Below are 18,874 nucleotides of genomic sequence, written 5' to 3' on the forward strand. Positions count from 1 at the left end.
GAATATCAATAAAATAAAATAAAGTCACAATAAAAAATCATTACTAACTTGCAGTTTTTGGACGAAAAATTGCAAACCCTTAGCAACAATTTTTGGACAGTAAAAATTGCAAACCCTCTCCACAACTATTTTTGGACGGAAAGGTAGAAAATCCTCTCAACCACTATTTTTGGATGGAAAAATATAAAACCCTCTTGATGTGAAACTTGGATGAGTATCCACTTTAACACCACATATCCTCCCTTCATGCAAAATTTTACATATCTTCACTTCATAGTCATCTTCATCCTCACAAACTAAAAGATCATTTTCACAACGAACCATGTTTGCAGAAGGAGCTCTTTTTAGTTGCTTTGTCTTTTTCTTTACGCTTCACACATCCTCTATGAATTTTGGACATCTAGATCGTATGTGACCAAATTGTTAATAATAATGGCACTTGACATAATTCATATCTCTTGGTTGAAAAATTCTACCATATTAATCATCATAGTTCATTCCTTGTCCCCCTTTGGCTACTAGTATATGATTTTCTTTGGGAGATTTATCAATACCCGTCATTTGTTGACTCTCCATCAATGATTTCACTACTTAATCTAATTGTAGTGTGCTCTTCCCAGCTAATATTGATTGCACTAATGATTTGTAAGATTTGGGTAGTGAAGCCAACAAAAATAGTGTTTTCTCTTCATCTTTGATATCTTCCTTGCATTCATGATTCTAGATACCAATTTATTAAATTTATTAATATGGTCAAATATATCATGCCACCATCTTCCATATTTAATTACTATAAAATCATTTTCATCATCAATCGATTGGTTAATATGGTTGATGCAAACTTACTTTCTAACAAATCACACAATTTCTTTGGAGAGATTTATTTCATCACATACATTTTATTACATGCAGTAAGTGTCAACGAGATTGTATTCGAATCATATTCTTTCATCTCACTCGATTTTTCCTTTACCAAAGCACAATCAAGACCTTGTTGGATCAAATAGTCTTGTATCGTGCATTGCCACAAGGAGATGGTAGTAAACCTATGATTTCTCCCTTGATTAGAATCTTTGCTCTGATGCCAGTTGTTGAGAATGCAACTAGAGTAAATCTTCAAAAATTGAATACAAATACAATACAACTTACTTGCAATTTTTGGATGAAAAATCTGTAAACCCTCTTAACAAAAAAAATTGGACGAAAAAATTGCAAATTCTCTAGCAACATTTTTGGAAAAATTGCAAACCTCTCAATAACTATTTTTGGACAGAAAATAAAAACCCTCCCAACAAGTGTTGTGGTAAATAAACTCAAACTAACTCTCCATATTTATAATAATTTTTTCAGTTTTTTGTTCACATTACTCTATATGGAATTTGAATGATTACCCACTTTAACATTAAGAGAATATTTCCACTTTTTCGAACATCAAGTTATTTGGAAATATTCTTCATTTAGTGTGGATCATCATGCATGGGAAGTTACCTACCAATTATACACGAGTAACTCATCACATGTCAACAGATGCCTCTTGTTATATATGCGGTGTAACTTATCTTACACACTCTTATAGATTGTCCTAATGTCATGCAAATTTGGAATAATTTTTGTTTTCCATGTCACATTCACTTTTATGACGATGATATATATATATAATTGAATGAAAATTAATGCGGTCTCCAATCAAGGCTCTTTGTTTTTCACTTGTTGTTGGATGATTTAGAAATCGGATAACAAAGAATCCTTCAAAGACAATAGTCATTCTCACTTGTGTGTGTATACATGGTTTCAAGCTTGTTAAAGTAAAAACATATATTTTCAATCTTATTACAATAATAAAAATAAATAATAAATATATAAAGATTAAAATTAAAAATTCATCTTTTAAAAGGTAAGCAATAAAGAAGAAAATAATGGTTATATTTTCACCTTAATTTATTACTTTAAACCAAACATTTAAAAAAAAAAAACAAAGCAGCCAAAATAATGGTTACATTTTAAATGGCTGGAATGATGGTATTGGAAACTATACAAATCACTATTTTTTTTATCAAATGTAAACTAATATAAAATTTTCTTCCTAACTTATATTGCATTTAATATAAAACAATATATTTTATATACTAAAAATTAAAAAGATGGTGGGGCATAGGCCCACCCTTCCCATCATGTAGCTTCGTCCCTGGATGGAGGGAGGTTGGGTTGGTGCTATCTCACTGGAGGGAGTGATATATCTGCAAAGAACATGATTCAAATCTCACATTCACTTTATAGTTGTAAAAGTAATTATTAGTCCTATTTTTAATTGTTGTGAAAAACGATACCAATAACAAAGTATAATAGGGAATTATAGGGGAGAAGAAGAACACAATAATTGGTTATAACTGCTATTCTTTCACTTTCTCTTAAAACAAGATTACAAGTTTACAAGAATAACAAATAACCTCTCTCACCCTAAATTAGGATTTGCAGCTTAGCAATGATGAGAGACTAGTATGCTATTTATAATAAAACCTAACATACTAACTAATGGACTTTTTCCACAAGGCCCATTACACAAGTCAACTTAATAAACAAGCTAACTTAACAAATTAGGGTTTAAACACTAAAACCTAATTTAACATGCTAACAACCTTAGCATCTTCGACACAAGCATGTGAACAACCTTCGACTTCATGCTTAACCCTGTCGAACCAAGAAGCTACCCTTCGGCCATACTAGAGTTCGATCCAAAATCTCACAAATCTCCACCTTGGATCTAACTCTACAACATCAAGGGAACAAACTAGCTTTCTTCATGCAGCTTTATCAACTGCATACAGTGGAAAAACTTGCAACTCGGCAATGTCTTGGTGATCATATCAGCAGCATTGTCTTCAGTCGAAACCTTCAGCACTTGGACTTCTCCACGCTCGATTACTCCTCTGACGAAATGCAGCCTCACATCAATGTGCTTAGTTCGCTCATGATAGGCTGAATTCTTCGACAGGTGTATTGCACTTTGACTATCACATTTAACAGTGATACCTCGACCTTGAAGTTTCAGCTCCTTCGCAAAACCTTCAAGCCACAATGCTTCTTTCACAGCTTCAGTTAATGCAATGTACTCCGCTTCAGTGGTTGATAGAGCAACAACCTTCTGAAGTGTTGCTTTCCAACTAATTGCTGTGCCAAACATAGTGAAAACATATCCAGAAATAGATTTCCTGGTATCCATACAACCTGCATAATCAGAGTCGACATATCCTTCGATTACTGCTTTACCATCTTCACCCAAGGCTCCACCATAAATTAGGACTCTATTCAGAGACCCATTTATGTACCTTAAAATCCACTTCAATGCTTGCCAGTGAGCCTTTCCAGGATTCGCCATGTACCTGCTTACAAGACTTACTGCGTATGCTATGTCGGGTCTAGTACAAACCATAGCATACATCAAAGAACCAACTATATTAGCATATGGGATGCTATTCATATAGGCTCTTTCCACATCAGTACTGGGACATTGATCAATACTCAGCTTGAATTGAGGGTTTGTTGGAGTCACAACTGGCTTCGAATTCGACATACCAAACTTTTCAAGAATCTTCCGTAGACATGCCTCTTGAGATAGGCATAACTTCGACTTCTTTCTATCTCTTCGAATGTCAATTCCAAGAATCCTGGAAGCAGCTCCCAGATCCTTCATATCGAACTCCTTATTGAGTTCAGCCTTCACCCTCATCACATCTTCGACACTGTTGCTTGCTATGAGAATATCATCCACATAAAGCAACAAAATAACAAATGAATTACCAGGTCGAAATCTGAAGTAAACACAGTGGTCGAACTGACTTCTAATGAAACTTATGTGTGCCATGAACTTGTCGAATCTCCTATTCCACTGTCGAGGAGATTGTTTCAGCCCATACAAAGATCTCTTTAACTTGCACACATAATCTTCCTTCCCCTTTTCGACATACCCTTCAGGTTGCCTCATCAGGATCGTTTCATCTAAATCACCATACAAGAGCGCAGTCTTCACATCCATCTGTTCCAGTTCAAGATCGAACTGTGCCACCATGGCAAGCAACATTCGAATGGACCTATGCTTCACAACAGGAGAAAACACATCATTGAAGTCGACACCTTCTTTCTGAGTGAAACCCCTTGCAACTAACCTTGCCTTGTATCTTTTCGACGTCACTCCTTCAATTCCTTCCTTAACTTTGAAAATCCATTTACAGCTGACTAACCTTGCCCCAACAGGTTTCTTGATCAGTTCCCAAGTATGATTATCATGAAGAGATTTCATCTCATCATCCATGGCCTTCAGCCATTCAGTCTTATTTCGACTCCTCATAACTTCCTTATAGTCTCTAGGTTCTTCGTCTAGAACCTCACTTGCAGAGATTAAGGCATAAGCTATAAGATCTGCATATCCAAGTCTCTGAGGTGGCTTGATGACTCTTCTCGACCTATCTCTCGACAATAGGTAGTCATCGTCAGTTTCCTTAACTTCAGCATCTTCTGCTTCTTCTTCGACTTCATCTGGGATATGCAATTCAGCATCAACATGCTCCACCTCAACAGGAATCTCTACCTGTTCCAGCTCTTCGTCAGATGTTTCTGTACTTCGACCAACATCATCAGTTTTCTTAAAAGCCATTTCAGCTTCATTGAAAACTACATCTCGACTGGTGATACACCTCCTGTGACCTGGCTCTAGGCACCATAGCCTATAAGCTTTGACTCCTTCAGGGTATCCCATGAACATGCATTTCAGAGCTCTAGGTTCGACCTTGTCTTGCCTAATGTGAGCATAGGCTACACAGCCAAATACTCTCAGTTTGTCGAGATCTGGTGGATGTCCCGACCAAACTTCTTCAGGTGTCTTCATATCTAACGCTGTCGAAGGACATCTGTTTATCAGATATGTTGCTGTCGAAACAGCCTCAGCCCAGAACACCTTCTTTAACCCCGCACTAGTCAACATGCATCTGACTCTCTCCAAAATAGTTCGATTAAATCTTTCAGCCAAACCATTTTGCTGTGGAGTACCTGCAGTAGTTCTGTGCCTTGCAATACCAAAGGCAGCACAAAAACTGTCGAATGCCTCATTGCAAAATTCAAGGCCATTGTCGGTTCTCAACCTCTTGACCTTCCTGCCAGTCTGATTTTCAACCAGAGTCTTCCAACTTTTGAAATTCTCAAAAGTTTCATCCTTAGTCTTCTGGATGAATACCCATAATTTTCTGGAATAATCATCTACTATGGATAGAAAATACCTTGCTCCTGAATGTGATGGACACCTTGCAGGCCCCCAAAGATCAGCATGGATGTAATCAAGGGATCCATGTGTTCTTTGTTTGCCTTTGTTGAACTTCACTCTGCAAGATTTTCCAAGTACACAGGGTTCACAAAACTTCAGCTTTTCGATTTTGTCTCCACCAAGCAGATTTTGTTTCCCTAATTCGACCAGACCCCTTTCACTGACATGGCCCAATCTCATGTGCCAGATTTCTGTCTTCGACAAAGGTTTCGTGGATACAACATTTGTCGAACCACTTACAACTTCAGCCTCAAGGGTATACAAGCCTTGTTTCTTCACGCCTCTCAAGACTTCCTTCGACCCCTTCATGACTCTTAGGATACTTTTCTCTCCTTGGAAAACATATCCTTTCTTGTCGAATTCACCAAGAGAAAGCAAATTTCTCTTCAAATCAGGAACATACCTGACTTCAGTCAACAACCTTATTGACTCATCATGGAGCTTGAATCTCACAGATCCAACACCTGCAATCTTGCAAGCCTTGTTGTTTCCCAGCAATACTGATCCACCATCTTGATCACATAATTCCTCGAACAAGTCTTTGTTTGGAGTCATGTGCCAAGTGCAACCTGAATCCATAATCCACTCCTTCTTAGAGTCACTGCTTGAAACCACAAGAACATCAGATGATTCGAAATCATCTTGAACAATGGCAGCGTTGCCATTATCCTTACCTCCATGATATTTCAAGCGTTCAGGGCACACCTTTCTTGTGTGACCCTCCTTCTTACAATGGTAGCATCGAATGCCAGATGCTTCGCCACTGTAAGTCTTCGACTGGCTTTTGCCTTTCTTCTTGTCGAACTTACCATCCTTTCGTAAGAGTTTTCCTTTAACGGCCAAACCTTCGCCAACAGTCGAAGGTTTATGCTCCTTTCGTTCATTCAAGTCCTTAGAGTACAAGGCTGATTGAACTTCTTCAAACGTCAGGGACTCCCTTCCATACAAGAGAGTTTCTTTGAAGTGAGCATGTGATCGAGGCAAAGAACACAATAGTAACAGCGCTTGATCTTCATCATCGATTTTCACATCAATATTTTCAAGATCAAGAATCAGCTTGTTGAACATATCCAACTGCTCAGCCAATACTTTGTCTTCAATCATCTTGAATGAATACAAAGCTTGCTTCAGGTAGAGTCGATTTACCAGCGATTTGGTCATGTACAAACTTTCAAGTTTCACCCATAACCCTGATGCCGTCGTCTCCTTTGATACCTGCCTGAGAACCTTATCACCAAGGCTCAACAAAATTGCGCTGTGTGCCTTCTCAATCATAGTCGTCTTCTCCGCTGCCGTTAATGCAGCATTCATGGCTGCCTCTCCCTTCAACGCTTCCAAACAACCCTGCTGAACCAGTAGGGCTTTCATCTTCAAGCGCCACAGACCGAAATCATTCACTCCGGTGAACTTTTCAATCTCATACTTTGTTGACGGCATCTTCTCCACGCTCACCGCACCAATTTGTTGTGAAAAACGATACCAATAACAAAGTATAATAGGGAATTATAGGGGAGAAGAAGAACACAATAATTGGTTATAACTGCTATTCTTTCACTTTCTCTTAAAACAAGATTACAAGTTTACAAGAATAACAAATAACCTCTCTCACCCTAAATTAGGATTTGCAGCTTAGCAATGATGAGAGACTAGTATGCTATTTATAATAAAACCTAACATACTAACTAATGGGCTTTTTCCACAAGGCCCATTACACAAGTCAACTTAATAAACAAGCTAACTTAACAAATTAGGGTTTAAACACTAAAACCTAATTTAACATGCTAACAACCCTAGCATCTTCGACACAAGCATGTGAACAACCTTCGACTTCATGCTTAACCCTGTCGAACCAAGAAGCTACCCTTCGGCCATACTAGAGTTCGATCCAAAATCTCACATTAATAATAATAATAATAATAATAATAATAATAGTAACTTATCTTTGTTTAATTTTATAACAAAAACAAACAACAAATAAAACAAAATAGTAAGTTGATATTTGTATATTGTATTGAAGCAAGGAAACTAACTGAAGTTGGTATATATCCATTCACAAGATTGTTGGATTCTCTCTCTCACGGGCCTATCCATCTATCTATCCAATGAGTCCCAAACCAAGAGAAAGCCCACACTGATTATGACTCAGATCGTACCAAACAAGCCCTACAATGCTTCCTACTCAACACAGTACTCAGTACTATTTCCCATACATACTACTTCATTCTTTCATATCTCATGTTTTTCACTCCCCTCTTCTCCTCATCATCATCACATTCACTTCCACCTTCTCAGCTACTTCTTCCCAAAAAATATTCTACAACAAACATGGATAACTGTTATTCAAAAACATATCCTACTAATTCTCAAAACCTACCTAACTCCACCTTGAAGAAAAGGTTCCTCAAGAAAGCTAAGGAACACAGGTCAAGACTCTACATACTAAAGAGGTGCATTATCATGTTACTATGTTGGCACAAGTACGAACAACAATATTGATATATATTCATTCATTTACCACACTACACAACATCATTATCATCTTTAAGGTAACATTAGTTCTAGGTTTTAAATATTATGGTATTAGTGTTTGTAGTTTATTATTTGTATTATCAAAAGTGATGAGAGATTTTGATGAGTTAGCTAGAATGACAAATGGGAGGTGAAAACATTTGCAGGATATTTTTTCACGTTATTGTGTAATGAGACATTGTTAAATAGAGATTGTTGTCTAGTGTAAAAGAAGGTGAAGAAAAAGACACTGTTTCACATGAAGATAGGGACACATCGTGGCTGGCTACTACAAAGTACTGGTCCTTTGGTCAAGAGAGAAACACTTTTTCTCTGCTTACTTTAATTTGCCAGTTATGTCACATTGATAAATTCATCTATCACTTTTTTCTATTGCTTCTTTACATTATGTTTCAGCAATGACATGAATCATCTTGTGTTTTGGCTTTTCTTCTTTAGTTTCTCTGTTGCATGCAATGTATATGTTGTACTATTATTATTGTGGTGTGGGATGACAGGTTGAAATTAAGTTCAAGTACAAAGGCTAGACAGCTAGGTATAGCTTGTGTGTGTATGTATTAGCCAAGTACATTAAACTTTTGAAATTGGGATATCTCTTTGACATTTCATGTGCTGCTGTTAAATACAATTAAGCAAGTCAAGTACTATATATTAAGTATGCAATAACAATGGAGTGTATGTGTTGACAAAAATTAATTTTAATTGAATTGGTGTTGTAAACTTGATTTTAGTTCAAATTGACTTGAATGTATAGAGGTTTAAATTTAAATATAATAAATTTGAGTGGAAAAATCATGTTAAAAAAAACTATACAAATCATAATTTTAATTTGATTTGGAAATGGTTTTTGAGGAGATCAGTCGAGAACTCTTGCATCTTTACAGATTGACTTCGAAATTCTATCACTTTGATTAATGATCAATAGCGGATGATATTTTCGCTAGATTGTGAGTGTGAGTGTTCAATTTTTTTTCTAGTAGGCTTTGATCTGACAGTTTTAGCAGTATTGGCTTGAGATCTAACTTGTTCTTTATTGTGGCGTAGTATTCAGGACAATTCTCTCTGGAGTTTAGATCGTGATAATTATTTATTACTTTTTGTCCTGCTATTTGTTGGTATGTATTTGTCTTCCTTAGCTTGTGCTGAAATTGCTACAAATTTTTAGAATTCTCTTAGATAATAATGTGTAAGTAAGTGCTAGAACTAGAATTATTATGATACTAAACTATCATGAAACATCTAGAAAGAAGTCAAATAATTTAGAAACAGTCATCATTATTGGGAGGTTTTTGACTTGAACCTATAAATAGGCAATTGATACTTTGTAATTGATCATCCAAAAAACTTCATATTGTCTTTGTTCTAAACAACTCTCTAAGACTATCTTATATCAACTATCAACTATTCAAATATCAACAGTGACATCAGAGCTACGTTGAGTCGTACTTTGAGAGTAGTTATATTACCTACCTTTTCTCAACTACTTCAAAAAAATTGTCATGTACTATTAATTCACTCTAATAATTTTCCTAACCTATGAATAACACCACTCAATCATCATATATTTTTCTCCTTGTTTCCAATTGTGAAAATATGATTTTTGGCGTATTAAAATGGAGACATTTTTTACATCTCAAGATTTATGGGACATAGTTGAATAAGGCTTCACCGCCACAGATACTTCAACTCTTTGTGCAGCTCAAGAAAAAGAGTTGAAGAAAAATAAATATAAAAATTCAAAGGCGTTGTCTCCTTGCAACAAGCGGTGACTGATGCAATTTTTTCAAAAATTATGGGTGTTAAGATTGCAAAAAAAGCATGAAACACATTGCGGGAGGAGTTTCGAGGAAGCGACAAGGTATGTCACGTTAAACTTCTTTTTCTAAGAAGATATTTTAAATTATTGAAGATGAAGGAGTTCGAGACAGTTAAAGATTAATATTCTAAAGTTAAAAAAATAATTAGTCAAATGAAAGCTTTTGGGGAGGATATTCTTGACAAGAAATTTATTGAGAATATTCTAATTATCACCCCCCCCCCCCCCCCCCACACACACACACACGTTTGGCTCAATCTTGACAACGATTGAGGAAAGTAAAGATTTGTCCACTCTATCAGTGACAGAATAAGTAGATTGTCTTGAAGCATATGAGCAAAGACTATATTGGCATAAATAAGATACACTTAAAAATTCCTTCCAGTCAAAACTCAAATTTCAGCCCCAAAATCCTCCATGTAATATTTGCAAAAGACCAGGCCGCAATGCAACCATTGGAAGAATTGCAGGCACATAGAAAAAAATTATAGCAACAAAAATAGGCATCAAGCTAATATCACAGAGGATCACGATCAAGAAAAATGTACGTTCTATGCCAGTCAAGACTCAACGTACGACATGGCCAAGGAAGTGGTTGCAGAAATATCATGGCCAAGGATGAGACCATTTTCAAAAGCATTGATGAGACTATCAAAGTCAAAATTCGACTAGGAAATGGCGGTATGGTAGAATCAAAAGGAAAAACCATTATCATGGTGGAGACAAATAAAGGTATGTGACTCATCCATTATGTCTTACTAGTTCCTAGCTTTAAAGAAAATATTCTAAGCATTTGTCAAATGATGGAGAGAGGCTACACACTTTACTTTGAAGATGGGGTATGCAAAATATTCGTCAATAAAAACAAGGGGTTTAGATAACCCAAGTGAAGATGGAGAAGAGTAATAGAAGCTTCCCATTTGAAATATGCAATTAACATTGTCATGAAGGCATAAGTTGATGGTTCATGACTCTGGCATCAAAGATTTGGTCACTTCAACACACATGCCTTGAAGTTGTTACACCAAAAGAACATGATGAGAGATCTTCCAAGAAAAGGAGAATGATGTCGCGCGCGCGAAGGATGTTTCCTCGATAAGTAACATTGAATTTCGCTCTCAATAGACAGAGCATGTAGAGTGAAAGACCTATTGGAGCATATACATGCTGACATCTATGGACCGATGAGAATGCCATCACATGAGAATAACATGTACTTCATACTCTTCCTTGATGATTTCTCTAGAATGAAATGGGTTTATTTCTTAAAAGAAAAATCAGAATTCTTTGGAGTATTTAAAAAGTTCAACGCCCTTGTTGAAAATCAAAATTGGGAAATAGATAAAAGTACTAAGAAGTGATCGCAGAAAAGTGTACACCGCTCGCGAGTTTGAAATTTTTTGCGAGGATGAAGGCATAGAGCCACAACTTAAATTCGCATATTCTCCTCAACAAATTGGTCTGTCCGAAATAAATAACCGCACAATTATGGAGATGGATAGATCGATACTTAATAAGAAGGGATTCCCTAACACATTTTGGGCTGAAGCAGTCTACACTGCTATTTACATACTTAACAGATGTCCAACTAAGATAGTATAAGATAAGACTCCAATTGAAGATTGGAACGGAAAGAATCCATCAGCAAAGCACCTAAGGGTCCTTGGATCTATTTTCTACATTCACATTCCAAAAGTGAAAAGGCACAAACTTGAAGACAAAACTATATGAGGTATCTTCCTGGGGGTATATCGTAATCTCTAAGGGTTATCGTGTCTACAATTTACAAACTAAGAAACTCATCATCAGTCGAGATGTTGAAATTCATGAGAGTGCTTCTTGGAATTGGGATGAAGAAAAAGTGGAGAAGAACATCCTTATACCAGCTTAACTACCTCAAGAAGAAGCTGAGGAAGAAGATCCAGGTGAACCTGTTTCTCCTCCACCTCAACAATGAGAACAAGAACTATCATCACCAGAGTCTACTTCAAGACGAGTAAGGTCTTTGGTGGGCATATATGAAACCTGCAACCTAGCCATATTTAAACTTGGAGGATTTTAAGAAGCGTCAAACTAGAAACTATGGGTCAAGGCAATAGAAGAAGAGATAAAGATGATCGAGAAAAACAACACATGGGAGTTAGTAAATCGTACCAATGGAAAAGATATCATTAGGGTTAAATGGGATTATAAGACAAAGTTCAACCTCGACGGAACCATTCAGAAACATAAAACGAGGCTAGTAGCTAAGGGTTACTCACAGCAACCAGGGATTGACTACAATGAGACATTTTTAGAGGTAGCTCGTTTTGATACCATAAGAGCTCTAATAGCTCTTGTGGCACAAAAAGGATGGAGTATCCATCAACTAAATGTCAAATTTATCTTCCTTAACAGGGTTATTCAAGAAGAGATCTATGTGAAGTAGCCATAACGATTCTTGTTTGAAGACGAAGAAAGCAAAGTGTTAAGACTAAGAAAAGCACTATATGGTCTGAAGCAAGCACCTCAAGCATGGTATAACATAATCAATCAGTACTTCATGGATTGAGGATTCAAAGGAGGAAAGAGTATGTTGACGATAAGCTACAATCTAGAGGGGTGAATAGATCGCAAATGAAATTTTCATAATAAAATTTTGTTTTGAAAAGAGTTTAACTATGGTGCGCAGAAACAATATTGGATTGACAATCATCTATCCTGAACCCTTATAAAAAAGAGCGGATATGCGTAAACCTGATAGAACGAATACGTGAGATGAGAAAGAGAACCAATATATTTTCAGCAATTTGAGTTTGAATATAAATTACACAGTAGTAACCAAATTCCAATGAAATAATACACAAAAATGGAATTAAAAAATTTGTTAAACACTTTGTGTGCAATCGATTCAAACCAGATTTTCATTGAATTTTGTTGATATGAGAGGCCAATAACAATCACATAGATTGTAATCAACTTAATAAGATTGTTTGAAGGATTAGACAAAGAAATAATCTCTATGTATCAATCGCACAATCAACAGTTTAAAAATTTGGAGAACTTCTTGATCTCCCTCATGAAGATCACCCCACTGAATTAGGAGACAAAGCCAATATGTATAACTATTTTCATGTTGCATCCTCCTTAGTGATAGAACCATCCTCACCCATTCCTTCACCACTCACAGCCAGATATATAATCCTTTAGAGTATAATGATCCACTACATTTTAACCTACATTCTCTTTCCCAAACCGAGAAACTTTGGTTTTCTAACCCAAGCATATGTAAAGACCATATGATTTATAGAGAACAAAGTAAAGTTAAATTGGGCCCAACTATTAGTTGATTACATGTTATAAATAAGAATAAAAATGCACCTATACATATGGGAATTTGGTCAGAAAAATATTGGAGAAAACATAATTCAACCTTAACAAGAAAACAAACTTCAATGAGAAAATCACAAAAATAGGAAAATCTATCTTACCCTTAATTCATTATGAGTTGAAGAATGAAAAAAACATACGAAATCCAGTTATCAGCAGAAGAGAGAGAAGAATCAGTAGTCAATACATACCAAAATTATCGAAAGTGATGATTCCTCTCCTCAGATTCTCACAACCAGGGATCTGATGAAAATTTTATGCGGGAAAATTGACATACTAAATGAGAAAATTGATTTCATCAGACACCACTTCATTCCTGACAAAACCAAACTTCCTCATCATCTTTTCCATCATGATGAGTCTGAAGAAGAATATCCCATATTAGATTTCTTGCAATTTTTCTTTGATTCCTATAATTTTAACTTTGCATTTTTCCTTATGTACTTTTCCATTTTGCAATTCCATTATGAACCTCTTATTTTTTTTTCAATTTAAAGTATGTTTTCTCTTTTAGAGATGGAATTTGTGACCTTTATTTGTATATTTCGATTACCTAAAATTAACATGTACAACCTTATTTTGCCTAAAACATATTTGTAAGACACGCCATTAGATATCTTTCAAAAAATTTATCACACATTTAAAATTAAAGATATTATATCCCACAAAATGTGACACTTTCTATGCCTTGATTTGAATACTCTTGCTAGGTACACTTTAAGATGAGAAACTTATACATATTTTAGAGAATCTTATATGCATCATCTAGAATGATATTTCTTATACTATACACATGCTTCATGATTCTTCTTCACTATATCATATCATCTCTGCCATGTATAAGTGTTTCATATCTTGCACATATGCCATGAATAAGGATTAAGAAACCTTGCTTAGGATAAATATGTTGTTTCCACTAAATGTGATATTTTACTCATTGTGCCATAACATTCTTATTATGCCATGCTTATTTTTAGAAAAAATTATCATCTTCTGTTTCTCATCAAGTGGGATCAATGTTATCATGATCTCTACTATGCATAAGTGTCTCTATTTGTTTTTGCATTTTATAAATTGTTTAACATTTATCGTTGTTTTGCATGCAAAGTAATATGATAGCTTATCACATGATCTACCTTTACTTATCATAATATATATTAATTGTGATGTTTCCTATGTCACTCATTTAATTTTATTTATAATTATTTAATTTTTTAACAATTTATTAAAAATCACTTTATCTAACTAACTACTTACTTTATTATTTTATTAAAGAATTTAACTCATATTTCTAAGTTAACTATCACCCCCACTAACTTCTTACTTCATTAATTTTAAGAAAACAAAATTCTTAACTCATGTTTTTTAATTATCATTTTCTTTAATTATTAATCAAAACTAACTAACTTAGTTTTCTCTATAACCTATATAAAGATAAGTTAATTACTTATTTCTTTTATTTTTATTTATTTATTATTAATTTAATAAAATATTCTTCTAAATCAGCCAAAAATATATATTTTTGAGCTCAATCTATATTTTTTCCTTTTCCCCAATTTTTTAAGTGAACTATCCAAAACAATTTAGTTTTTTTTTTTTTACTTTTATAGAGTATTATCATAGATACCTCAAAACTAAGATAACAAGATATTTTTAAAAAATATATGACAATTATTTTATGTTCAATATTTTGGTAATTTTTAATATTACTTTTGTTCATTCTTTTTTAATTACTCCCTCCGTCTCACAATAGGTGTCCTCTTTAAGATTTTCACTCTTTTTAAGAAAATGATTAATTATGTTGATTTCAATGATAAAATGAGTCTCATTAACTAAAAGGGTTAAATAAGTTTTTGGTCCCTCTAAATATTTCAAACTTCGTTTTTAGTCCTTCAAAAAATTTCCTTCAAAGAATGATCCTCCTAAAATTTTCCGTCCACACTTTTGGTCTCTCCTGTCAACGTCCGTTAACAGAAGCTGATGTGGCACGCTATGTGGCAATGCCAGTGTGGCCAAATGCTGACGTGTCATGCCACGTGGCTAAGGTCAACATGATACTTGAACCCATAAATTTTCGTAGCTAATTGATAGCTAAAATCGTAGCTAATTTGTAGCAAATTTATCACAGAAATTCTGATTCTAAAAAGATGCAGTTTGTTCACATTAAATTCATAAAAGGACCAAATGGGATCAAAATTAATATACCACAAATTACAATTTTCGACAAAAACAACACACACAAAGATGAATATAATTTATTTTTTAAATCAAACAAATACAAATGAACACTTACATAGCGAGAAGAAAAGACCTAATGTATGAAATTAATCTCATAAATATGTAAGTTTCAGTTATGTTATTTATTAGATATGGGTAGAAAATGAATCCAATAGGATAAAAAAATTGAATACCATTTATCTGCACACTTCAAGAAAGAAAGAAATTACTTTCTATTCATCTCAACTGAAATTTTGTCACACGATATTGTATGTTTCCTGCTCGCTTCTAAGCATTAGTCAAAATCGTTACCATATCCCAAACCTTAATCTCAAAACAAAGTGGAATTCAATTGAGTGATAAATCCTAAATTGCAAAAGATAGATCCTAAATTACGAAAGTCAATTTCAAATTTTGAGAAAAATGAAGATTTGAGATTTTTAGTAGAAAATTGGGTTTTCAAAATTGACGGCATAACTAAGTCATTTAAGGAAGGAGGGGACTTACCCTTACAAGTAGAGTTGACGACAATGACCATTCGAACTCCAATACGGTGGTTCCGGTTCAAGAAGTTATGTAACCTAATGGAAGAAAAGGAACAAACTTAATACAAAGGAGAAATATGAAAGATGATGTTGAGGAACGCTTTCTGGTTGGAAAACTTACTTCCACAATCCAAGAGACAAATGTGCGATGACGATGTACTTAGCGGTCTTCCATTTCTGCTTAAACTTGCATGGCAGGAGAAAGAAAGAAGGGCGTCTATAAAATTAGGGCTTGGGGGAAGAAAAATAAAATTAGCATCTTGTACTTCATCTTCATCACAATGAACAAATTGAAGAAAAATAAAATTAACATTTTGTACTTCATCACGATGAACAAACTGTATCTTTTTCTGAATCAAAATTCCTCAATAAATTTGTCACAAATTAGCTACGATTTTATCTGCCGGTTAGCTACGAAAATTTATAGATTCAAGTATTATGTTGACCTTAGCCACGTGGCATGACACGTCATCATCTGGCCACGATGGCATTGCCACGTGGTGTGCCACATCAGTTTCTGTTAACGGACGTTGACAAGAGGGACCAAAAGTGTGGATGGAAAACTTTAAGAGGACTATTCTTTGAAGGAAATTTTTTGAGGGACTAAAAATGAAGTTATGATATTTAGAGGAACCAAAAACTTATTTAACCCTTACTAAAATAACCTTATTAATAATAGATAGTGGAATACTTAAATGAATTAAAATACAATAAATAAGGGTTAATTAGTGGAAAGAATTAATAAATATCACATTGGTATTCTAAATTGATAAATAATTTGAGACAAATAAAAATAGGAAAGATAACACTTATTGTGAGACGGAGGGAATAACATATTTATGTAAGTTTAACACTAATTTTTTAGTGTTAATAATAGTCACTAACTCCTACTATAAGAAGAAAAATTTCAACCCCACCATTTTTTTTCTTTATATTCTTAATTTTTTTCTCTTTTATATTTATTTTTTAAGTATAAATAATTATTATATTATTATCAAGTCTAAAATTATGTCATACGTATGTATAGAATTAAAAAATATATATTATATGATTATAAATATAGTTTATTTTATTTTAATTAATGAGTATATTATATTAAAGTGTTAGAACAAAGTTTGGTTCTACATATTTGAAATAGTTTTGATGATAACAAACACATAGTTTTAATAAGAACATATATGCTCCCTAATTGTTTATTTATGTTTCAAAAGTTCTGAAGCAGAAAACAAAGCAAAAGGCTGCATTGAGGGAAGCTTATAAGAAGAAGATAGTCTGAACATTAGTCTCTTAGTATCAGAAAGCTTCATCGAGAGAGAGGTTTACAAGAATAAGAAGATCTAATCTCTGAAGGAAGTTTATGGAAACAAGAAGTTCTGATGACTTTGAAGGAAGTCCACAAGAACAAGTATTTGCCACTTGATCTTCGTTCTAAGAAGATCGTGTTCTGAAAGCCACTATAACAAGCTCTCCAAGATCAAAGTAGTAAGGTTGTCGATTGCTCAGGTTTTGACTGTAATTTTTCAAAAGCATAAGTTTTGATAAAGCTCTGATACAGAAACGCTTCTTGCACCAATGCTGGCGTAATGCTCTAATACTCATTTTCGTTACGAAGTAATTAATTCAAGGTTAACGGATGGATCATCAATTCTACGGACAAAATCTCTATCTTTGAAAAGGTCTTAAATCATATTATTTCAACATTCCAAAAATGAAAAGTGTGTCTCTCAAACGGTTCAAAAAGCTTCACTATATATTGAAGACACTACTGAAGTTAAAGACAAGAATTCTCACGCACAAACCTTTACGAAAAGCTCTCAAATTACTATTCATTTTTTTATTGTTTTTGTGCATTGTTCTTAAACATTGTGTATACATCACAGTTGTGATACTGCTTATTAGAAGCACTTTTGTAAACATATAAGATTAAGTTTTGTTGTTATTGTTCCTTGAGAAATCGGGTTGTGGTTTATTTCAAGAAGACTTTGACGGTTGTCATTGTGAACGTTGTTGTAATCAAGTTTGATTTAGTGGATTAAGTCCTCGTAAGAGAGAGGCAAAATCACCTTGGCGGGTGGGTGGACTGGTGTAGTTTGAGTTCAAACGAACCAGGATAACCAAACGTGTCATAAGTTTTTATTTTATTAAAAACCCAATCCATCCCCCTTATTGTGTTTTTCGAACCTTCATAAAGGAACTCGGTCTTCTAGTGTAGGTGTGGAAGGATAAGTTACCAAGACAATGTAGAAAATGTCATCTCCAATCATCGGAGAGACCAAAGCCTCCCTAGCGAGATCGAGAATGCTGACAATTGGAACGGTCGAAGGAACGTTTGATCAAATGGCTCTTGATATTACTATCATTCTAAGAATTCGATCAATGATTCGAAAGAGAAGAAGAGGAGATCAAAGCTTGTCGAGTTATGGTGAAGAGATGGATGTTTCTCGTGGAATTTTGTGGAAATTATATGGTGTTTCCCACACACACAATCATAGTTTTGTTGTAGAACCAGAAATAGTTAATGATTAAGTGAAATAGGACTCTCAAGCACGGTGAAGCGAGTTTCCAGTACGGCGGAGTGGTGGATCTGTAAGGTTAGCATTTCAACGTCCAAGTCAATGGCTGCATGAGAAGTAGTATGAGTATGTGAATGAGCAGAATACATGAGTTGGCGTGTGAAGGGCTTTATATAGAGGGGAGGTTATAACCTCTTTCGCTTGATCCAACGTCTCGTGTGGATAACCGTTTGATAGGATCTAACGGTAGGAAGTTCGCAGAAAGTCAAAGTTATTTGCTCTAAGCTTAAGTAAGGTCGTACTTATTTCTCTGTAATTTCCTTCGTAGCGCTTGTTTTTAGGCCTCGACATGTGAGTCTTGTGAACGACACATAGTAGAACTGAAGGCATATTAGCAATGATTGAAGGATTAAAACTACATACACAATTGAAAATCCACTTCACAAATGGAAAAACCCATTGTTGAAAAAAAAGTTAATTAGCATGCTTTATTTAATTATTTTTAAAGTGGTTATAAAATACTTAAAGACCTATTTAAATTGACTTATTTGAACTTATCTATTCACATAAA

The sequence above is a fragment of the Vicia villosa genome, unplaced genomic scaffold (assembly GCF_029867415.1).
Source record: "Vicia villosa cultivar HV-30 ecotype Madison, WI unplaced genomic scaffold, Vvil1.0 ctg.001829F_1_1, whole genome shotgun sequence".
NCBI classification, from domain to species: domain Eukaryota; kingdom Viridiplantae; phylum Streptophyta; class Magnoliopsida; order Fabales; family Fabaceae; genus Vicia; species Vicia villosa.